Source organism: Haemorhous mexicanus, chromosome Z (assembly GCF_027477595.1).
Source record: "Haemorhous mexicanus isolate bHaeMex1 chromosome Z, bHaeMex1.pri, whole genome shotgun sequence".
Lineage (NCBI taxonomy): Eukaryota > Metazoa > Chordata > Aves > Passeriformes > Fringillidae > Haemorhous > Haemorhous mexicanus.
Genome location: NC_082381.1, coordinates 62825501 through 62850261, shown reverse-complemented (window position 1 = coordinate 62850261; position 24761 = coordinate 62825501). Strand labels below are relative to the sequence as shown.

Below are 24761 nucleotides of genomic sequence, written 5' to 3'. Positions count from 1 at the left end.
GATATTACTACCCATTGCTTCTGAAGACCCTCAGCCATTAAATTGTTTGTAAAGACGTTAGCACTCATCTTTCCTATCACTTTTATCTCCCATGCTACTATTTTATTTTTAATGGTGAAAAACCAAAGTCAGAAGTAGATCCCAGAGGTACAGTATCATTCTGTGTCTCAGAAGTGACTTCTAGCCTTCCTCCAATTTCTGATAAAGATTCATTTAATGGAGTTTTTTCCTGCCTTTTACTGGGTGAACCAATTTTCAGACAAACCTGGAGAAATAGATTGATATTCTACTGAGGTAGATGGAGTACGTTGTAAGTTTTTGGGTTTTTTAAGAACAAGTGAAGTATATCAGAACAAGTGAAGTATATCAGAACAAGTGAAGTATATCAGAACAAATTCATGCTTTGTATGAATTTTTAGCAGTGACTAAGACTCCTCCTCAATCAGGGAACAACTGTTTCTCCTCAGGACAGGGCAGAATAGGAAAAAAGTGTTGAAAATTATGAAAGCTGTTCTGTTTGTCACTAGTTTGTAAATCCCAAATGTAAGTTGTGAGAGTTTCTATTTAGTAATGATGTGGTTAAAATTAGTTTATAGTTGGAAACTATATGTGTTGATTTCAGTTAATCTGTACAGCCTACAGCTGTTTTGTAAACCTCAATAAATACTGTGGTGGCACTGTAGGAATGAATAACTGGAAAAGCAAAACAAGCTTCAGTAAGAACACAAGAACTTTTCAGAAGATTTTATTTGTTGTTTTGTTGCAGTTGGGTCCTCCTTCATCATGAGAAAAAAGAAAAGGGAAAGTAAAATAACTGTTTAGTGTTCTATAATATTTTTCTTCTGTTTTCCCTGTACATTCTAGAATCTGTCTTCCTAATTTTTTCTCCACTGAGTGTTTTAGAACAGCATTCTGATTCAATAACTCTATTTTATCATCAGCATGACTGCAGCATGTTATTTTGCTAGTGTTCCCATTCAGAAGCAGTGGTTTGAAGTGGATTAAGTCAAGGGAACTGTCACTTAAAGAGCTGTATTAATATTCTCTCCCTCTTAGTACACTGTACCACAAAACATGTGCAGGAAAGTAAGAGATGCAGACTTTAGGCAATCTTCTGGCATTTAGCATTTAGTAGATTTTTCACAAAATTGTTAATGTGTGGAGGAGGCCCTCCACATCATCATGCTGAGGTTTATTGAGCTTCCTCAGCCCTGTGTGCTGCAAAGACAGGGCAGCACTGACCTTTGAGAACAGCCTTGGTTATGAGCTTTTTGTTGAGTAGGGGGGTGAGTGACCTCAGGGGGCAGTACCTCAGCAGATGGTCAGTGATCACAGCTCTTGCAAGGCTGTTTGTGTTCTTCAGCTTATCAGTGAGATGTAGCAGTTGTAAGTCCTACCCTACTGACAGCCTCAAAGTTACTTAGATTATAAAATGTACACCTTTCTTTAGCACCGGACTCAAAAACCAGAGTGGCCTTGCTTCCCCCTGCAAATACTTAGCATACGTTTTAGAGTCATATTTTTGGACTAAGTAGGTATCACTCTTATTGAGTGCAGGAAGTACACGTTTGTATTTTACTGTGGTTTTGGAAGGCACAGATTGGGCTGGACAGATGTCACAGGAAGACAGGAATTCTAGGACTATTTTTCGTTAGTGAAAATGGAAAAATAAACTGTGTGTGAATTCTGCATACTGAAGACTGTCTTCCAGCAGATTCTCTAGCTGAAGAGATTTCCTAGTTTAAATCAAGGTAGCACAGTTCTGCCATGGAAGGACAGGGAGAGCAAGATAAATGCACAGTTTGGAAAGAGAGCAATGCTAATTCAGCATGCTGCTCAGAAAACTAACCTGACAAAAGAAAGATATCTAATGTGTTAGTGAAATGAATCAATTGAGTAAGACTTGGAGGGAGAACCTGGGTAATGAATAGGAGACAAAATCATGATAATGCTAATTTACCTTAATTGTTTTCTGTTTTGATGTCCACTGTTGGGTTTTTTTTCTTCACACAGAGGAATTCAGGAGTGCTCGGTTTCAGTGTGCAATTGCAAAAGTTCATTTGATTTTTAAGCAATGAAGAATGAAATGCAAAGTTACTCAGTTTCATTTCAGGCGACAGTAGCTGTTAATGCTTCAGTTGATAAAAACAATCTCTTAGAGAAATGACCTTCAGGCATGTCAAAGATCATGGGTACAGTCTCTCGTTCATTTAATAATAAAAGCTGTTATTCATCAGACTATGGATAATCTTGGGCATCTGTGATCTTCTTTCCTCCTCTGTGTTCAGGAAAAGTTAGAATACCTGCACAGGCTTTTCAGGTATCCCTATATGAGATACTGATAGCCATGAATATATCCATATTCTGATTGCTTTCCCTCTTCTATTGGGAAGCAAGAATTTTTTTTTTTCTTGAATATAACACGCTGCATATAAAAACATGCATGTTTAGGAGGCAATTCAACTTCTTTGAAGGAAACTATTGGTGTGCTTTTGTCACTTAATCTGTGTGAGTCTGTTTTTCAAAATGGTACATTGTTGTGGAATTCAGGAGATTTTGAGGTGTCACAGTTCCCAAAGTCACGAACCCAGTAACAGCTCTTTTGGAGCAGAGTGCTATCCTGTGTGTGCTCTATAAAGATGATTCCAAGGCCTGGAATTGCGCTTGGGGCAGATGTGGCAGGCAGTGTCCATTAGGTGGCTCTCGGTTATGGAAAATAAATTTTCAACTACATGCAGGCTAATTTTGAAAGGCATTAGCTGTGTGTCCCGTCAGACAATTAGAACAAATCAAGAGGCCATAAATTCAGACCTTCTCAAAAGCTGGTAGGTTTTGGTATCCTGAATAGCTCTGCAAATACTGCCCTGTCTCTGCTTACTTGTGTTGCTGTAAAATATTCTCTGCTGCAGGCTCCACAAGTGAGATAAGATGGAGGCAGCATTATTGTCTGTAACAAGGCACTGCACAATGATTATGCTGTTTCATGACAAAAAATGTCCTTTTCATTAGAAACTGAAAAGGTAACAAAAGGTCTTAATGACCCCTCCCAAATGAAACAAGGCAGCTGCAAAATTCTGCTGCAAAACAAATTGCTTGTTCTTTAAACTAAAATCTGATATAAAAATGAGGAAGCAGCTGATACACCTTTGAATGTGTAGACATGCTGGAATAACCACTGAGTGGACTAGTCTGTTTTATTTCATTCTTTGCCAATTAATCCTGGAAAATAAGAATTGCAATTTAAAAATGTTGGAATTACCACAAGGACAGTTGCATGGTTTATGCCTGATGGCTAGACTCATCTTTAGATGCTGTCATCCATGCAAAGGGACACTGCTGAAACTGCCTGTTACAGCACTGTGAGTCATGCCACAGGTGCTGCTCTGAAGATTTGAGAGAAGGCAAGTAAGTTAATGGCTGTATTAGACAGTCCTCTCCTTACTGAGGCTGCAGCAATACCGCTCAGCCACAGACTTCATTTCTTCATCTTCCAGACTCCTCCACAGTTTGGATATCTGTGCAAGGCTTCTTCAGGGAGAAGCCTTGGAAGAAGTGACTTGCCTTGACCCTGAACGGCAAGCAGGACAAACAAACTTTTTGGGGGAACAGTGGAGGGAGGTAGAGAGCAAATTTCCTCTTGGTTCCTTGCTGTCATCTTAAAGAGTAGGCACAAAGCAGAGGAGGTGGCAGACCTGACTGTTCACCTGCCTCATTAGATTGTAGAAAGGCACCCAGGGGGCCACCAGATTGAGGCAGAGTGTCAGGGCTGGAAAGACTTCCCCTTTCCACAGCCAGCGAGGTGAGCTGAGGTGTGTGCTGCGCTCTGGAATTACAGACTGCTGCTGGCTGTCTGCAAGGGGATGCGTTGCTGCCTGCTCTGCTCTCTGCCCTGTCTAGGCAGCAGAGGTGCTGGTTTTCCTAATAACTGACATGCCAGTGCACAGGCCTCACTATTTGAAGGAGAGGTTGCGGAGGAAATGGGGCCCTTTTTTCCTTTTGGTCCACTTGTATCAAATAGCTTTCTGAAGGAAAGTAGGGCTGCTGGCTTGGGTTTCTGTAAGGGAGGAGATAAGGTTTTAAAAAGCTGAGATACCAAGAATCACATATCAGTGGCAAAGTACGGACAAGCTACAAGGAATAATGTTATTTATCATGGGGTTTGGTGCCTTACCAAGAGATAGTAGGCAGATAAATTTAACTGGTGTTTTTATTTCAGCCAACATACAGAGTTTCTACCGGATCCGGTATGTACGATTCCCCATGTGTCTTGTGTGACAGTACACACACACTAGGGAGCACTGTCAAAATGGTTTAATTTCTGTAAGACTGCTTGGGTACTCTGTCTTTATTTGATGCTCTACATAGGATATATGGAAGTATAGTAGAATTTACTGTACAACTTCAGTCATTGCAGGTTAGTAATCAACAACTGTTCCACTGGTGGAATGTCCTTTTGTTAAGAGAATTTTATGTTAATCCCAACAGTGCAGTACTTCATGCTTGAAAGCATTTTCACAGATCTTGATTACAAGACTGTCACCAGATCCATGTAACCTAGGAAGGAAACCAAAGACTTTAGGCACACATGGATCATGGGAAAATTAGTCTAAACTGTCTAAGCGGGAAAGACAGTTTGGCAGCTCTAATGTGCTTGGGTGATTGAAACTCCTGGTTTCTTCTGTGCTTTCTACAGGCTCTGTCCTTAAAAAAGAGAATTATTTTGGCAGAGCTGTTGTAGGTTTTAGATGACAGCAACAACAGATATGAGAAAAATCTCCATGTTGGTTTGCTGGGTATTTTTTTCTTTTTTTATTAGGTTTTGCATATATATTTGCATGTCCAAGTTTTGAGTAATGAGAAGGTTAAAAGTTGCATTTAAGCACTATCTCCATGTGTGTATATTGGCTTCTTGATGAATTCTTTCAGTCTTTCTATTGTTTCCTGGTACTTATGCATAAAAGCACAACTTGCTTCCAAAATAATCACAAGTTTTGAAACTTGGCTTTAAGGTTTCTGATGCATGGTTCATTTCACAATGAAAGCATTAAAGGCAGTGATATATAGTGAGACAGTTCCCAGGGGTTTCTATGTGATCCATATCAGCGCTGCCAAAAATGTTCTTGCTAGGGGGAGGAGGGGAGTGGGTGGACTTTTGCTACTGAGACTTATAGCCTTGAACTGTATCTTTCTAGAGGATCCAAAGACCTAATAGTTCATCTATTAGCTGTCAGATGCCTTGCAAGACTGACAGTTATAACCAATGTGAAAATAGGATTGTTCTTAATCTAGTCTGCAATGGATTGCTTTAAAAAAAAAAGTGTTAATACTGCCTGCACAGTGTTAATATTATACAAATAATTCTGCATTGGCTTCAATATCATATGCAAGAGTATTAGTCTAAGTGTTTGGATGACCCATTAATCAGTCTCCTGCTAGCCTCCTTGTCTCCTAGTACAGAAGCCACAAGGGGTCAGCTGGGCAGAAAGGTGAGCAGAGATGGAATTCGTAGGTCTGTACAGTAAGTGCAGTTAACTGAAACCCAGAGATTCATGCATGGTATTTGTGATGAGGACACAACTGATGCCTGAGTGAGAACTGTGCACTCTGTGCGTACAAGTCTGCTGCCCCTCTTCCTGCACATGGCAGGTGATGCAGTTTGGGAGTCATGAATGTTCATGGTAAACCTGTGTGAACAGTTTTTAAAAAAATACATTAAAGACTTTGCTTTTTAAGTGTTAGTATATTCTAGGCAGAAAACTGCTCCAGAGGCTTGGCTTTCCTTAAGGTCTCTGCTGTCCCTTGCTGAAAATCCTGGTGCCATACGTAGGTAGCTCAGCAGAGTAGAAGGTGCTGCATGAAATAATCATCAAGATCCAAAACTTAGAGTGAAGAAAAGCCAAGAATGAACAAAGAAACTTTCAGAAGTTCCCAGGAGTCTATGTAACAATCGTGAGGAGGATGAGCAGCCTCAGCAGTTTGGCAGCAGGCACCTCTGTTTTTCTCAAGAGCCAGGCTGCTTTAGGACTCAGCTATCAGGTAATATCAGTGTAAATCTGCATGAGTATGCCCTGAAGGATGTTCTCAGTCTCTGTTCAACAGGATGGCCTCCTTTGCAAACACTGTTTTTCATAACGTAGTGTGTATATAAATAAATCATTATAATTAGAAAGGTGTGCAGATTTTCCTCTCCATCTCAGAAAAACAAATATTCAGCACAGCTTGCTGTGGGAGTGAAAAGATCCTTTATTTCCTAGTCTGTGATAACCTGTAGATTTGCCAGGTTTCTCTCAAATGTGTAGTTTAGGTTAGGCATTCCTTAGCAAAATGCCCTATTGGTAGATGAACAACACCCCCACAAACAAAGTCTGTCTCTGGATACTTGCACAACCTGATGGAGAGCTAGTAAAATATTTCCATGCCTTTGAAATTTAGTTAGCAATTATGGATAAGTTTTGGCATGTGTCTGGAGATGGGATACAGAGCTTGTGCCTTCTTTGAAATGTTGTTCCAAATTGTTTAAAAATGCTTCTTCAAAAAAAAAAAAAAAAAAAAGAAAAGAAAAAAAAAAGGAAACCAGGAAGCCAGCTGTCTGGAAAGCTTTCAGAGAAGTGCAGGTATGCTACATTTTCCTTGGACTCTTTCTAGAGTTGTAGAGTTTAGCATGGGTTTTTCTATAAAAGGATGAGGTTGAATACTTCAAAATTACACAGTCACTTCAAACCACCTCTGTTAAGGCTGCCACCAGTGTAAGAAATGATCTGAAGTGGCGCTTTCCCTCTGTCACTTTATTCTGTTTTGTTTATACAGGTCTGTCTCTCCTGGATCAGGTCAAGGTCCACAGGGTTCAGTCTGTTCCCTGACAGTGACCAGGGAAAAGTGCCCAGGGAATATAACATAAGAACAGGGTAGGCACACAGTACATTGTTAGAATATACCACTAATGGCTAGCAATTTGTAGTCCAGCACTGTCTTGAGCCACAAGAAAGGTATTTGTTTGTTTCAATAGCCTCTGGGGGACAAATACATTGTATTTTTCTTCCATCTGGGGTTTTTAAGTATGGGTGACTTGTAGCACCATCAATAACATCCTCTGGCAAGGAGTTTCATTAACTACTTGGATTTTGTGAATGCACCTCATTTTTAGTTTTTCTTTTTATCCTGCCTGACATCCCCTAGTTTTTGCAACCTTGAGAAACATTTTCTTCCTGTAAATCTGTTCATGGTTTTAAAACCACATACTTAAAGTCTTTTTAATTATGGAATTTTTATTCTCCCTCACATCAATAAAAGTTTGTAGAATATCCTGAGTTGGGAGGTACCCATAAGGATCATCAAGTCCAACTCCTGGCCATTGGCAGGACACCTCAATAATCACACAATGTGAGTGGTGGCCAGAGTGTTATCCAAAGGCCTCTTGGACTCTGTCAGGCTTGGAGCTGTGACCAGTTCCCTGAGGAGCCTGTTCCAGTGCCCAAACACCATCTGTGTGATAATCCACCTTTTCTCATATCCAACCTAAACCTCCCCTGACACAAATTCAGGCCATGCCCTTGGGTCCTGTCACTGGTCATCAGAGAGAAGAGATCAGTGCCCTCCTCTTCCCCTCATGACAAAGTTGTAGACTACAATGAGATCTTCCCTCAGTGTCCTCTTCTCCAGGGTGAACAGACCAGGTGACCTCAGCCACTCCTCATACGGCTTTCCCTCAAGACCCTTCACCATCCTCACGGCACTCCTTTGGATGCCCTCCAGCAGCTTTATATCTCTTTTACTGTGGCACCCAGAACTGCCCCCAGCACTTGAGGTGAGGCTGCCCCAGCTCAGAGCAGAGCAGGACAATCCCCTCCCTTGCCTGGCTGGCCATGCTGTGCCTGATGTCCCCCAGGACAGGGGTGGCCCTCCTGGCTGCCCCCAGTGGAAGAAATGATCTGAAGTGGCGCTTTCCCAGGGCACTGCTGACCATGTTCAACTTGCCACAGATCAGGGCCCAGTGGTGTGTTTCCACGGGACTGCTTTCCCAGCCTTTTGTGTCCCAGTCTGTCAGTGCATCCAGGCTTGCCCTGTCCCACATACTAGATGTGGCACTTGTCTTTATCATAAACTTCATGTCACTGGTGATTGCCCAGTCCCGCAGTTTGCCTAGGTCTCTCTGCTGGGCCTCTCTGCCTTCAACAACTCTTCCTAATTGTCAGCAAACTGGCTTAGTATCCCTTTGAGTTCTGTACCTAAGTCATTATGAAGAGGTTGAGGAGCACTGCCCTGAGGAGGAGCCCTGTGGAACCGTACTAGTCACAGGTCACCAGCCTGATGTCACCCCATTCACTGTAACCCTTTGTGGTTGGCCACTAAGCCAGTTCACCCATTGCATGACATATCCAGAAGGATCCTGTAAGAGACAGTATCAAAAACTTTTATTGAATTCTAAATATAACTCATCTTCCCTTGATCAGCTATGTGGATTACCCTGTTACAAAATAAAATTCAGTTTGACAAGAAGACGGATTTTTCCCTTATGAACATGTTTTAGCTGTGACCAATGACTGCATTGTCCTTCATGTGTTTTTCAATACCTCACAGAGTAATTTCCAAAATTTTGTCAGTCACTGAAATGAGACTGTGACAGGTCTGGAGTTTCCAGGCTCATCCTTCTTGGCCTTCTTGGAAACTGGGACAATGTTACCAGCTTCCAGTCAATTGGGACCTTTCCAGATTCCCAAAACCATTCAAAAATCATTGAGAGAGGCCTTGTATTTGACATCAGGCACCTCTTGAAATACCCTCAGAATCCCATTAGGCTCCAGATTTACAGTGGTTCAGCTGGAGCAGCAGATCCTGCAGAAGTTCGTGTCTCTGTGATCATATTCATACTGTAACAGGCCCATGTTACTTCTGCACCACCTTTTGTTGTTAATATATTTAAAAACCCTTTTTTGTACTGGCCAGCTTCAATTCCAATTGAGCTTTGGCCACACAAATTTTCTCCCTACAGTGGCAAGCAGCATCTTTGTATTTCAGATCATAATTTTAAAAAATTACTGAAATGCAAATTAGAGAATACTTAAAATGTGGTGTAGGGGGAGTATATTGGTTATTATATACATACGTTATTTCTCCTTCCTACCCAATCTTGTTTTGATGGCTCAGTACTAGGAAAATACTTGGTTTTCCTTGCTGCTGTCAAAGGCTTCTTGCTAAACTGTAAAAATATGATTGGTAGCTTCTGGATATATTTCTTTTGTCTTCTATTTTGAAGTATTTTGAGTATTTATAGCACTGAATAAGGAGGAGGGGGGCAGGAATCAAGGCGATCCTGTTCTCCTTGTGCATACAATAGCAGAGATTAGGTTTTTTCCATATTTAACAAATACTCACTCTTTTTTCCATAGCATTTGGTAGTCATTGTTTTAGTGTGAGAGAGAAAGAAACTCTCTGACAATGAAATTCTTCTCCTTCCTTGCAGCTCAGGTTTGATTTCTTAATTGCCATATCACCAGCAGCATCATCACTCATCAGCTCTCCCTGCAGATGGCGAGACCTGAGTTGCCAATCTGGTGAGCTGGCCAAGGAGTTGCCAAATCCTCCTCCCCCCCAAACCAAAAGACTGTTTCCCTTCCCACCAGCTTTATGACTGACCATTTTTTCAGTAGGATTTGTTCTCAGGATAAGTGTCACTGAAAGTCTGCTTGGTGCTAGGTGACCTGAGTACTGTCCCTCCAGGTTGTCACCTGGCAGCCACTGATGGGCTGTGCTTAGGCTGGACCCAGGTACCGAGATGCAGATAAAGCCTCCTAAATTGTACCAGCTGACCACTGTGACTTGGAGAGAGACTGTAACAAGTAACCACCATGGCTTCTGCAGCTGGCACAACTAGTGGTGACTGCCTTCAGGACAGCTTCTGCTGTCATTTTAGTTACCATGGTGCCATTAAGATACTTTTTGCTAAGTTCACAAAAGTGAGGGTTGTTTTTTTTAAAATTATTTTTTGGATAAAGGCTCAACTGTAGGTAATGGATCTATGCAGTTTTAGACAAAGCTTTTCTGTTGCTGAAAGGCAGCAGAAAGGTAGATGGAAGTGACTGGTGCCTTGTCCACACACAGCAATCTGTAGACTTTTGGTCACAAAGGCGACAGGATTTACCAGGCAACTGTCTGTGCCATGGACTACCTTACTTTTCTCTGCAGTGCAATCCACGTCCCTGGGAGCAGACTCTGTCCTCTTACTGAGAAAAAACACCTCTTAATTCCTCTTGAAATTCAAGTGCCAGACTGAGGCATGTCCACTGGCTGCTGATCTTACCTCTCTGAGCTGTTCAGCTGTGCAAGTGAAAGCAACCACTTTCCATGGTATGCAAATGCTTACCTGCTCCATGGGATCCTCTCCAATGAAACAGCAGAGAAACCCTCTAATATCTGATAAAACTACAGAGCCTCCTTCAGACTGTGACAGTATGTTGGCAAAGAATTTGTTCTTTTAAGAAGCTTTAGACTCCACAGCTGTGTAATTTTTGTAAACTGGTGGAACTTAAGTCTTTGTAACAAAATTGAAAGAACTTTTCATTGTTTTCTGGTGTGCTCTTGAGAGAGTGAGCATCACTGGGTCACTGCTCCCAAACTATCAGGTCCCAAGGTGGGACGTAATCACACGCAGGAGGCTTGCTCTAAGGAGAGCCATTCTTTCATAGCAAGAAAAGCACTCTGATCATACATTACTAAGCAGTGTAACTGTGTTATTGTTCTGCTTGAGAGCCATGCATAGGGAGGCTTATTTAGACACCAGATCTCCTGGTATAATTTTTTTATGACTAATTCAGCGCATAGTAAAATCACAAGTGAGCAGGCTGCTGATCTAAGGACTTTTTTCCCTACTACAGGTAGCTTTTTCTGATGCCATACAGAGGAGGACATTAATTTGTGCACAAACATTCCTGCTTTTCAAATAGAAAAACTCAGAATACTAACAGCTAGATGCATTCAGGGTCCTGCAAAGGCATCACTTGACCCCAAGTGAAATGCAAGTGTCATGGATTATAAATGTCATGTAACTTGGGCATATCATCCAGGAGGCAGGTTTCATCATTTTCCTCATCAGCTTTATGAGTTGGTGGAGGAAGCCAGCAGGCTCCTGCAGTGGATAACTTGGAGCATTCACTAAGTTTTGACCCCAGTTCTTGGGAGGAGCTCCATCTTTTCCCCTCCTGGACAGAAGAAGGCCCTCACACTTAATATTAAAGGGGACCTTTTCGTTAGAGACACAAAAACTCCTTGGTTAGGAATCAACCCATACTTAACAGTATGTATCTTTTCTGGATGCTATACAGTGATGCCTGCAACAGCCAGACTCTGTGCCTAGTTGGCAATATGATTTCCTTATCATCTTGCTGACCAGAAAGGTGGCTAAGCAGCTGGTGGGGACTCTTCAGCATCCCATGATGACCAGCTCTGGCAGGGTGTAAAGCACCAAGTGACCAGGGCCGTGTCCCACATCCCTGCCTTGCCCCCAGCAGGTAGATGGGCAGAAGCTGACCCAAGGTGCTGCTCGCTGCCTTCCCTGCTCATTCCCATCCCTCTGTGCCCTCGGCAGCAGTGGCTCACAAGCCTTTGCAGGAAGCAGAGAGCTCTGTAACCCTTGTCCTGTGCAATTTGCTTTTGACAGCTGTCACAGCCAGCAGAGCTTTGGCTTCAGATGTAGCATAATGATTAGTGTAACACACAAATAATAATTTTGTTGTAACATCTGCCATCCTCTCAGGGTGAGGCTGCGTGTTTTACCCGTGGGCTGACAGTTGCTAGATGGATTTTGTTAGGTTCCCAGACACACCCTGGTGTGTCTGTATAATTGATGTACTTATTAAAAGGGGAACAGAAAAACCTCTTCTGTTCCCAATACTAGATTTAATAATAAACTCTCATTTCGGTCTGTGAACAAGACTTTTTTTGCAATGCTGATCTCACACCTTTAGCTATTATGGTCTGCAGTTATGAAAGTAGAAGATAATTTTTGTTGGCCATTGAAAATACAGGAGTGTTTTGCAATTTTATTCTCTTTTTGTTGCTTTGTATGGCAGAAACATGCTGAAAATATGCTCCCTTAAAACTAGCAGTTTCACCTTTTTTTTAAAAAAAAACCCAACAACCCAGCTTCTTGCACTAGATGGCAGTGTGGATGGTTCAATGGGAAACTTGTTTTATTTAGAAAAATCATAGGATTGATGATATAAAGTATTCAACATTTAAAAAAAAAATCATTTTCTAGTGATGGCAAAATTGCTTTTTATTGCTTGTCTATCACACATTTGTGCTGGGGAAAAATGTGTATTCCAGGTCTGAAAAGCTTGTGTAGGAGGTGCTGGTTTTCAGAGTTGCAAATTATTGCATTATTCTCCTTTTCATTTCTTCTCTTTCATCTCAGAAGAGCTGAGGTCCTAGTGGGATGAATGTTCATCTACACACTTCCACAGATGCGTTGCTGCTGTCCTTCGGACACAAGCCTGGGGGGGAATTCTGCTGCATGAAGAGTAGTGACAATTACTAAATATTGAGAAGTATGCTAAAATGATTGGGTGTGATTACACATTGTTGGTCAAGGGTTAGCAGTGAATGAATAGGTGTATCAAGTGGCACATATCTTGAAGAAACTTTATCAAATTATCAAAATCAAGCCATAATTAATTAAAATACAGCATCCTTCTATACATGTGAAATACTAAACACAGTAGATAAACTTAGTTAAATCAGGATACGTGCCCCATACCTGAGTGCCAGTGTGAGAGTAAAATCCTGGTGAATACCAGCAATCATTTATTGAAATTCAGCAATGTTGCTTTCCACTGAAAGAAACTGAAGGGCAGACCTGAACTGAGACATGGTATCTGAACTTCTTCTTTGACTAGATGGTCATGAGCCTGTTGGATGCTGGAAAAAATAATGGTTCCTATTCTGAGCCATTTATGCCAAGGCATAGGTCTTTGAGATGGTGGGGGTCTCACATTTTCCCTTTAGCAAGACTTGATTACCAGAAGAGAAGAAGGGGTTTCACCTGGAAAGAAAGTCTAGATAATCACTGGCAAATCCACTTGCATTTATTTTGAGTTAAGTAAAAAAGTTGCTCTCTGGTTCTACTCAACTTAGTCCTTAGGCATAATTAGAAAAAGTACCGTGCAGGCACCTCTGCAAAAATTTGTTTTAGACGTGTACAAGTGTATTTTCACAAAGTGTTTTGCGGCATATCCTTTAGCTCTCATACATAATGCAAATGAGAAATTAAGATCAGTGATTTGAGACCAATTATCAGGAAGTTTTTAAGGTAAAGCTAATTATGTTGTATGGGGAGAAAACTATGAAACTTTTAATTGCAAATAGGTATCCAGTACCCAGATGCACTTACACTAAAGGGACAGCATCTTTCCATGGCTTGTGCAATCTGTATGAGATAAAAATATAAAAAATGAAATTATAATAATAATTTAAAAATCCCAGACAATCAACAGTAGGAATAAGTCTTGGCTTGCACAGTGCAATGTTATATGTGTCTATACAACAAAATCTTTCAAATAAAAATGCACCTTGCTCTTGTAAAAATATTGAGAAGAGAACAAGCATGTTTGGGAAGAGTAAAATTATTTAATTGATGTTCTTAATGTTTTAAATATAAAATACATTTTATTGGTTTAAATATGTTTAAGTATGTTTAAATGTGTTTAAATATTTCAAATATGTTTAAATATGTTTAAATCTTTTATATTTAAATTTTATATTTTATATTTATATTTAATAAAAAAGTATTTTAGTCCCTAGTGTTAACTAGAAATAAAACGGTCAGAATGCTGAACTTAACAAGCTTAATTTTTGTATTTGCAGAATCCATATTATTTCCTCATCTTGTTCAGATGTCTGCTAGTTAACACACTGCATTATTCCTTAATATGAATACAACTCAGCGTTTGTCCACAAATATATGCCATTGGAATGAGTAATTATTCTCTATTGTCCATTGCTCCTTGCCTATTGTATATTAAGCTTCTTAACACAAAGTTTCTTAGGCAGAAATTGCTCTGTGGTATGGGCAATTGGATACTCAGATGCAGATTACATTCCTTTCAAGAGATTACAAATTGAGTGACGTTTACTTGTCCTCTCTAAATGATTGTAAGGGGCGCTGCTGAGGATTGATCTGCGTTTCAGTGCCTTGAAAGAAAATTTGCAGAAAGCTGGTGCTCTGTCACAGCTGTGTCCTCCTAGACAGTGATTTAAAATGTATCTGGGGGGAGACGTGGCAGGCAAAGAAAGAGCCCAGATGTTATTAAGGAATTTCTTCTGCAATTGTTCTGCTGTGCTTGAGTAACAAAGGTACAATTACTGCTTGGACGTTAAACTCTTATCTTGCTGCTCCAGGAAATCTTTTTGGTTGAAAAAGGGCCCTCTTCTAAGTACAAGATAACTGAAAAAGAGACAAAGATTAGGCTCTTACTGAAGACACACATCTCATCTAAGCAGAGCTTTTATGACTGCAGCCTCAGCTAACCTTTCTGGTGGTTCTGCAGGCTGCTGGGCAGAGACTTGGTACTAGACTGTGGTTCTGATGCTACCTGCTTCATCTCTCACCCCTGCCTTAGCTCCCCTCTTACACATGGCTCTGCCACAATTCACAGACATGTTGAAAGTTGCCATCCTTCATTCTACTAATAAAATTGGACTTCCTGCCATTTAAATAATGTCACTTTTTGCTTAACTGTTAAACTAATTAATGTGGTTTAAACAAGGGCACAGTTCATTCAGCTGTCATCATGAGAAGATACTGTGTTATTTATTTTAAATGCCTAGGATTTTGCTTAAATATAGAAAAAACCAATCTCTAGCCTTATCTTGTTTTGAGATAGGCAAAGAGGTTAGTGCCACAACGTGTTATGTGGTCAGATTAGTGTACGTATATCTAAGTGTCCAGCTTGTTCTGAAATGAACAAGCAGTGACAAGTTTCAGAACAAAAGTTGGGAAAGATATTCTGGGTAAGAGAATGCAGCTGGTTTGGTACCTGAACTGCACAACATGTCCAAGTTTAAAAAAGATAAATATGGAGAAAAGATGCTTCAATTTTCATCTCATAGAAACCATCTGTTTTCTCTGTCTGTCTTGCATTTGAAAAGGATAACAAAACTAGTGTATATTACTTTTTCTCCTCTCATTTTTTTTTAGCAAAAATAAATAAATAAAAATACACATACTTTCTGTTTTGTTTCTCTTTCATGGTCTCCTCTAGCAGGACATTATCAGCACTGTATGCAGTACAGGGGACTATTTCTGGATGGCCATTTCCCCAAGCATGCTTATTATGAATTATTGCTTTTTATTTCACACTGTGGTACTAAACGAACCAATAAATAGAAATCTCCACCCCTCCTTCCAGCTGGGAGTTACAAATGACCCTAAAAGTGAGCTAGCAGTGCCAATGAAAAGACTGTGGTCTACCAAAGTTAAATGGAAATGCAGACATGCTATAATATAGAAGTTACAGAAAATAGAGTAATAACTGGCTTATATTATACTGTAACCACTGGGAAGAGCAAAAAAATAGATATACCTTCTTATTTTATGTATTGAGTCTTGGACTACTTTATGGAAAATGAGCACACTTTGCAAAATGATAGAGGTATCTGCAGCTGAAAGGGTGGGTCATTACTTTGAATGCTTTGGCCAGAGAGGTTCACCAAGCTTAGGAGGGGAGTAGCAAAATATGGAGTTTACAACTTTGACTTTTCTATCTGGGAGAAATTTTGTCTGAAAATTCTGCTTTCACTTAATGAAGTTCAATCATTCAGTCAATTTTTTGGAAACGAAACCATTTTCAGAGTGAGTTACACCCCAAGAAGCAGACCCATATGTATGAGGTCAGCCACAGTGCTCTCGTGGGAGCTCACAGCAACTGCTCTGAACCTGGGCTCAACTCTGCTGTGAATTTACTGAAACAGCTGCTTATCAGTTGGCATGGGTCACTGCTTTCACATTTTTACCGCTGATGCCTGGGAAAGTTGGATGTTTGTGCATCCTGTGCTTGCCTATTGTTCATATTCCCTCTGACATTCTGCAAAATAGGGGGCAATAATAATACCATGTGCTTGCAGTTAGCTTTCAGTTTATCAGCTCCCCATATCCCCTGGAATAAAGCTAAAGGAAATGGCTGGGCTGGAGGGCAGAATGGGACAGCCCAGGCTTTGGTTTGGGCCATATGCACGCTCCTTTTAGCAGGTCCCAGCGCTGCAGGCTGGTCTGGGAAATAAATTGCTCAATTACTAAATTGGCAGTGTCTCCTTGTGGGTGTTTTTGCTGCTGTTTTCATATTCTGAATGGCCCTGTGGTGAGATCTTAACCATCTTGCAGGAGCAAAGGCAAGCGCTGCAAACCAGTAGCGGTGCAGACCACAAGCTGCGTGGGAGCAGCCACCGTCACCTGTGAAACTTGTTCCCTACGTCTTGGGAAGCTTATAGATCTTGGTATTTGGGTCGAAATTCAGAGTCTTTTAGGAGCGTTAAAGTGTAGCAGGCTCACTGAGCGTGTTACTACCTAGCTGCTTTAGTGGATTCCTGCCTTTTGAAAATCAAACGGGGTCCTCGCTATTCCATTAAATCTTGCTGTTAGCTGACTAGTCTCCATATTCACCAGGAACAACTAGTCTCCACTTTACCAGGAACAACTTCTATGAAGTTGTTCCTGGTAAAAACAGCATACCTCTTGGCTTGCACCATATTTCCCTATCCTGTTTTCCTTTGAATTGTGTTGATTTGGAATATTAGGCAGTCTGCTACAGTGCCTGCGCTATGGAGGCAGGAGCTACAGTTCTGCCAAGAGCAGCAGTTTTTCCCTGTTCACACCTATATAGAGACTAAGAAATTTTCTGACAAAAGTTTGCTAAAACTAGCACTAGGATGCCACAGGTCATTGTGATGCATTTTGATTTTGTAATATACATAAGTAACAGTCATTTAATCAACAGATCTGGCAAGATCAAGAACAGGACTGATTAGAACATAAACAATAGACAATAAATAAATAAAATTAATAATAATCTCATCTGGGATTAGAGGTTGGTGTGAGAGAGTTGGCAGGAAATAATTAAAACACATTTGCTGGGAGATTTGTTTATCTTTTATTCCTGTTACTTATTCCTCCTACTTTTCTCTAATGCAAATTTCCGCCCATGCTGTAACTATGAGCTGGTGCAAAACACAGTTGGCCCTGAGGGATAGTAAGAAGCATGATGTTTATTTCCCCCCACTACTCCCTTTAGTGGTTGCTCTGTAGAGGTATGCACTGCTACGCCCACTGATGACTTTGGCAAATTTGGGAATTAACTGTGTAGGTTCCAGGTGATTGGGAGCAGAAACCACATACCTTGATACCAAAGCTGAAAATAAAAAAAAAGTAATTGCTTTATAGTGTCCCACAAATAGCTTTTAAGTGGTGTGGTTTGAATGTGAGAAGTGAATTTTTACTGTCATTAGTCACTGTTTGGATGCTGAAGGGGAGACATGGTTAGCTTTTTAATGAAGTCATTTTCTAGAACTGTGAAACTTTGTTTAAAAACAAAAAAGCTAATTTTTGTTGAAAATATGATCACCGTTGGGGTACATTGGAATAAGTTCTGGTCTTGTGGAAACCATCTTTTGTTCTGAAATAATCTGTTTTGGTATTCTGAAATCTGACTCTAAGGTGCTGTTTTTCTTTGGGGTCAGGTTTTTCCAAGTTCTTTTATACACGGGATAAAGCTGTGCAGCTGCTGCTCGGTGATACCATGCAGGATTGCAGTTGCACTGTGGAGAGTGTGTCCCATTTTTGGAGAGAGGATGGCATTCAGTAGCCCAACTGGATTTTGTTAAGATGAGCTCTATTCAGTATCAGCAGTTGGAATTGGCAAGACCAGTGGCTGTCAGTGCTGCAGAGAAAAGAGCTCAAGAATCTGCCGTGCTCATCGTGAGTGATAATGCGTCTGAGCACAGTGGCTCATCAGACATGCTTTCCTACAGTACTTTGCTCTGCATGATGAATGGATGAAACTAATAATGTTTCTGAAGGACTGTCCAAGTGTCTTCGAGCTGCTTGTTGCCTCTGATTTTACTGTGTCCTCCCTTCAGGAATGGGCAAATGGAGTAATGTTGAATTTCTAACTACAAAGCTCAGTCTGCAATAGTTATTTTTCTGAACTAATGTCTTAAAGATGTTCACAGGTAGAATTTAATTACTTCTTTAGACAGCAGTTGTCTCCCTCATGAGTCAACTCTATCTTGCAGTATTTATCAACACTTTTTAATAAGACGACATTTATATTTACAGATAGTAATAGTCATATGCATAGAGTAGCAGTGATTCCTAAAGGTTTTTATAAAGTGTGTGCTCATGGTTGCTTTGAATGCTATTTTGTTATTGCAGCAACATAAATACTCACTAATCTCATGGGAGGGGCTGGCTGGTGTCTTCACAGATCTAGAGAGTGTAGGGAGTGATTTCTGCTGCTGTGTCCCACCTTGCCTCAAAAACCTGTGTGCTGCTGAGAATGAACAAAATGTTCTCTCCACAGTTGCATTCCTTCTGCCACTGTTCACTGCCAAGTCAATAAAACAAAAGTGGAATTCTTTAAAGCTGTCCTTTTTTTTTGTTTCTGAGCAAAGAGCTGCTGATGCCAAACATTATACCTGCTCAGGCTTTGCCTTCCACATTGCCTTGCTAATTGACACTTTTGGCAATGTTTGTTTCTGCAGCTTTTTTTGAGCATAACAGCCGCCTGTGAAATCTTTCAGGAGGGGAGGAGATGGAGTGGTGTTCACACACAGCTGTGTTTATTTCCGTATGAGCTAAAAACTGCCCACTCCAAAATGCACAGCCATAAAGGGAGTACCACCAGAGCAGCTGCAGGTCACCTTATGGGGGGAATCAGGGTTTATGTGCCTGTCCTGCAACAAGGCCAGCTGCCTCGAGCTCTCAGCAGAGGGGTAAACACCATGAAGAGCAGTGCATTTGTGGGTGTCACTGAGCTGATGATGGTGGGAGGCACCTTGAAAACCTTGATTCATCTCTACAGCTCTTGTGTGAGAGGCCAGCTCCTACCTGAGACCAAAATCTCATTAGTTATGGACCAAGAAATCTTGCTGTTAAACAGTGAAGCTAAGAAATTTGTTTGAACTGTTTTTTACCCTACTCCTTTCCCTGCAACTGGGAGCAGACTCGATCACAGAGAGGGATGTTCACGTATCATGCAGCTCTGGTAGTCCATGCTGTAATCTGATTATCAGCAGTTCTCTAAGGAAGCTTTGAAAGACCTTTTCTGCTTCTGCAAGTCCTGCAATGAGCTCCCTAAGGAAAATGAAGGATGAATACTGCTGAAAATCTGCAGTCTACTTTTTATGCTGCAGTGTCCACCACTACCTTAATCCTTCCTATTTCTATCACACTTTTTCAAGAATGTATTCTGGTATCTGAGTTATAATACAATAAAATAGTCTTGACTTTGTTACATTACTTCACTGTATGTTAAGTTTCTATGTATTTATTTACAACAACAATAACAAAAAAAAGCTACCCACCACAAATTTTGGCAGCAGTCACAGCTATCTAGTTATTATTCTAGAACAACTGTTGATGTGTGATTTGTGCACCAAAAAACAAACACCACAATTCTCTTAAAATCAGCTGAGAGTTGGTTCTAGTTAAGCAGAGAGATGCATGCAAAGGTTTGAAGTCTTCTGCTGCAGCTACAAGACTGCAGTTAAGGATAAAATTTGCAACCATCCACTTCTTAATTCACTCTGAGCTGCAAGCATGGTTCACAGTGTAGAAGTTGGTGTGACTTGACACATCAATTTGTGAGGTACATGTTGCCCAGTAAATTATGACCAAATTTTACACATGTCCATGTTTAACATTTGCTTTCCTAATTTTGGTGAGAGTGGAGACAATGTAAATTGAGTAAGTTTCCATAGGAGTTTTGTTGTTTAAGTGCCATTTAGCTTTCTTAAAATTGGCCCTTAAAGAACATGCCTTACTTGACAGCTGCTGATGAAAATAGTGCTTGTCTATGTGCCCTGAAAGGCTCATGTGCCTGAGCTATCATATGATTAATATAGCTACATTTATAAGGAAACTAACGTTGGTTTTCACCCTTTAAGAACTTCATTTTGATGTGTGACCTAGCTAGTATTTTCTTTCTTTGAAAGGTCCTATTTTCATAGCAATTATTTTTCAGTGTGATGGCAGCAGGTAAGAAGCATGCCAATGTCCTCAGATAACTCAAAATCATTTTCATTTGGGTTTGTGTTTCTTCCCCAGGTATGAACGGGCTATAAAGTAACTAATATATAGCAAAAATAAACCATTTGAATGGTAATACTCCATTGCATACATAAATATAGTCTGCTTCTTAAATAATACTTTTGAAATAATAATTCACATAGTGTTTATTTCACTTCTTAATGTTTGTCTTCTGCAAGCTTAGCATCATTTGCCTGTTTCTTCTCTTTTCACTTTACATTTTTCTGGCAAAGCAGATATACTGTGTTGGAAATATTGTTGTCTGGTTTACAAGCAAGTATTTTGTACTGCCAGTTCTGTTCTGGTGGAAGTAAACTCAAGCAGTTTTTGTGCCTGTACTTGTGTAAAATCAGATCACCTTCTCAACAAGGTGTTTCCCCAGCTTAAATGATTGCAGAGAGCTTCCCACCTTGATGGCAGCTTTCCTCCCTGAAAGAGGAAATGCTTTTATGAACAGGGAAATACAGAGTATTTCTAAATACTGTGCAATCTAATATCTTAAATATATTATTTACCCTGTTGCTTAATAGCAAAGGAAAATGCCCTTTGTGTAAGCATGTATATACAAGATCAGTGATGGCATTTAGATGTAGGGAATGAAAAATTAACTGTTTACCTAAGGAAAATTTTGCCTGCTTACATGTTTTCAGCTTTTGAAACTTCACTACAGGCTAACATAAGCACACGGCTTTCATTCTGTACATTTTCATGGCAACATTTTGATTCTGGATGTACATTATTAGAAACAAAGGGCAAAACATGGATTAATAATTAGCAAAACATATGTCCACAGTTGTTCACTTGTAACCTCTCAGCTTGCTTTTGCTATTGCTTTGAGGAGAGGGGAAAAGAAGGGGTTATTCAGTACAGCAGAGAAGAGTAAAAAGTAAATGCTAGTATTTCCTCATATGGTGATTAAATAGCTTTAGAAACTTAAGAAATTAAAAAGAAGAGGAGGACTTGCAAAGGTCTTTAATCCTCTCGTGTGGTGCTGCTTTGTAATGGTTTTGGTTGTCCATTGTCTTCCCCTGCAGTAAAAATATACAGAAGTGTAACAATTCCTATTGCTTAGGTAGTGGACCTGTTGCTCCAAGGAATGGGAGCAGATAAAATTAGCCCCAAATGAGGTACATAGATCCTTGGTGACAAAACAGTAAAAAAAAGCAGATCCTCCAAATAAGTTAGGTGGGAAAAAGGAAATTCAGCATATCTTAGGAAAAAAGCTAGGGAGAGAACATCTCTTTTAAGAGTGCTCTCCTATAAGAACTTTTCTCAAGATTTTAAATCAGTAAAAGATTAGCTGTGTTGCTGAAAAGGGTTATTTTTAGACTTTGTAGGGAAATTAGAGTGGCTGCAGAAGGGACCCTTAAGTTCTGCTCAGACAGAAAAAAACAGAATCTAAATTTTAAAAATTTTTCCTTTTTTATCTGACTGGGCCTGCCCTTGTTCAAATTCAGCTGCTGTCTTCTGGATTATGCATAGAATGAGGGAGAAGGGGGACAGGTATAAATAAGTTGTGTTTTCTGTTCTGTAGGTCTTGCAAGAAGATAGATGGATGTGCTTTTAAGCTCTGTATTGATTTGCTTGCTGTGGCTGTGTGTTTATCAGAAATTTGTGAGTACTGGTGTTGAAGAGAGCTCAAAGTATGGCCTACCTTTCTGGGGAAGCACCATGTGGATGGGAATAACCTGAACAAAGAAAGTGCCCCTCTGCTAGGACCTTTGTGGTATGGTTTCATACCACTGGGGCATTGATAACTGTGCAGCAGCTTATTCTGCTCTCAACATAATAATACAAGTGAATATGAAAGCCATTCTTTTGTTACTAAGATCATCTCAAATAGTTTTAGTTTTATTTGCACCACATAGTTTCCTGCTTAGGACTTGCTTTCTGTGGAGAAACACATGAATCACATCGAAGATGCATTGTCTCAATGACAGTCCTGCTGTGTTGCTCTTCAGAAGCTTAAGTTCTTGCGTTGCTTTTTTACCAGAATTTGGTTTGTTGTGCAAGATTCACTGTCATCTGTCTGTTTGCTCATATGGTGACTGATAAAAACATATCTTATTTTACTATTTCTTTATTAACACTCTGCCATCTAATAAGAGATCAACTAAGACTAAAGATAATATATTTATGGATCCCCATAGAAAGTTATAGTTTTTGCAGGTTGTGGTGGACTCCACTATCCACTGTCTCGGCGTTATAAGTGGGTGAGTGTTTCAGATCCATACACCATCTGGGGAATTACAGATTTGATTCTAACTTGACACGTGATATAAGATATAGATGGCCCCTTGTTTGTTATTGTTTCAGCTCACATCAGTGCTGAGATACAGTTTTGGCTGACAGACAATGTGAATGAAGACTGAGTTTATTTGGATGTGACTGGCAGAAATGAGAGTCAGCACTGCCAGCCTCGGTGCTGCACATGGCAGTCATACCACACACGTCCCAGCAGCTTGTCAGCACCTCTGCTCCCTGGCACCCTGTGGCACAGCAGTGGTGTGCCTCGTGCCAGTTGCCAGATGCAGGGCTGTCTATTAGAATTTTCAGGGGAGAGACATAATTCACTGAGTCCTGGCTTCCTAAGGTGAAAAGTTCTTGTGCAGTAAGTTGATCACCACACTTCTGTCTGCATTGGCCTCTCTTGCCACTGTACATCTGTTTGAAAAAGATGGGGAGCATGAGCATGAGAAGATGCTGTGAATAATTAATGCAAGTGTTAGTTCACTCTCTGACTGAGAAGGAGGAAGACAGGTTATGTGAATTCTATGCTGATTTCAATTACTTGGATTAAATTACAAAGTCCCAGAGCATTAGGAACAGGTTGTTTTAATGTTGATTTGACTAGGCTGCAGAGAGGAACGTCCCCTGTGAGGGACAAGTGCATTGCCCCAACTTGTGGTCCCCTCCTTTGTGTGGGTAAGTTCCCTGCAGGTGTCCACATGTAGCAAAATGTTTTTGTCTGCTTGCAGTGCAGAGGCTGAATGACACTTGCCTGACAAGCTGACATGTCTTTCTCTATGAGCTGTTGAGCAGGAAGAGTATGGAGATACCCAGCTAGACTGGCTCCATCACGCTCTGCTGCAGCTGCTGCCAGATGGTGTCCAGCTGGTTCATGCCAGCTCCAAATCACAGAGTTAGCATGGTTTGGTACTCTGCATGCTCAGTAGTGAGAGCCCATATGGCATGTGGCAGGGTGACTGGCAGGTTTCTGCTGCTGAGATATCTTGCCTCCCTCCTGCCAGAGTGTGAAGGCTTGCAGTCCATAGGCTGTGGTGTGGACATATGGTGGCTGTGGAGGCAGGACCAGAGAAACCTCCTCACCCATGGAACGAATGTTGAAAGCCTCACAAGAGATGGTTTGTGGCTTAGCGAGGAGGTAAAAATAATTGTGCACACATGCTGGCTGTTTCTGAGGGATGCTGTGTGATGGAGTGGGAAGGGCAGCAGCCTGGAGCATGTCTGGAGTGTGTTCCCTGGCCATGCTGAAGCTGGGGGGTTGTGGTCCCCTTAGAAATGTTGTGGTAAGTAGGGTCCCCTTGTATTGCTGAAGGGCCATTTCAAGCAGCTTGAAGAGAAATGGGCCCATGTTAGTACTGAGGTTGTAAATACAGTCTAGCACTTGGGGATAGATGTTGGCAGTGTGGGCTGTAGACAGTCTAATGGAGATGACACTTTAAGTCCTCTCTTTTAAACTGTGGTAGATGAAAAGCAAGAGTCTGGTCCATGCAATATTGTCTCCTTGCCCCTACAATTTTCCACTTTCATTGTGGAAAAAGCCTATAATTTCTCTGTTCTTGTGAGGTTGATACCACAGTCCACAGTACCCATATTAGTAGTTAAAAAAAAGGAAGAGATACCAGGATTTGGGCATTATTGCAGGGAACAAGCAGCATTTAGGGCTATATGGGGACAAAGCTGATCTGCTGGAGCTTTCTCAGGTAAAGATACACCTTCAGCTGAGGTCACAGTTACATGAGCAAATGCTGCTAGACAAAAGTATTTGTCCTTGAACTTGCCAACTGTTCCATATCGTTGCTCTTTTGTCATATCAGATTTATGGTTGGTCTGGTTATGTATAGCATCTCAGACCTAAAATCAGAGGAAGAGACAGACTGATATTTGACTGTCTGCCTCTAAATATGTTTCATGCTTGTGCCATTATATATGCAACATTACTGATGACTAAATACTTGGGTACTTTATGGAAGAGTTAGACTTGTCTATTTATCAGAGTTTATGCCTTAAAATCCTTGCAGTTTGTCTTAGATGCAAAGTCTAAACAAGATCACAGTCCATTTCATAAACTGTTTGTAAACATCCTTGATTGGTTTGTTCATCTCAGCCTTCAAGTTTATCTACCGTAAATGCTCTTTGAATAACTGAATTAATTTTAAATTATTGGGATCCGCATGTGTGTTTTTCCAACTGTTGTTCAACTTTTAATCTTTCAATATAGAGT

General features: G+C 40.6%; 1 protein-coding gene across 2 annotated transcripts in view; it reads left to right on the top strand.

Moving 5' to 3' along the window:
• The window catches only part of KANK1 (KN motif and ankyrin repeat domains 1), a 129749-nt gene that overhangs the window by 46334 nt on the left and 58654 nt on the right, over positions 1 to 24761 (top strand). The window lies entirely within an intron of this gene.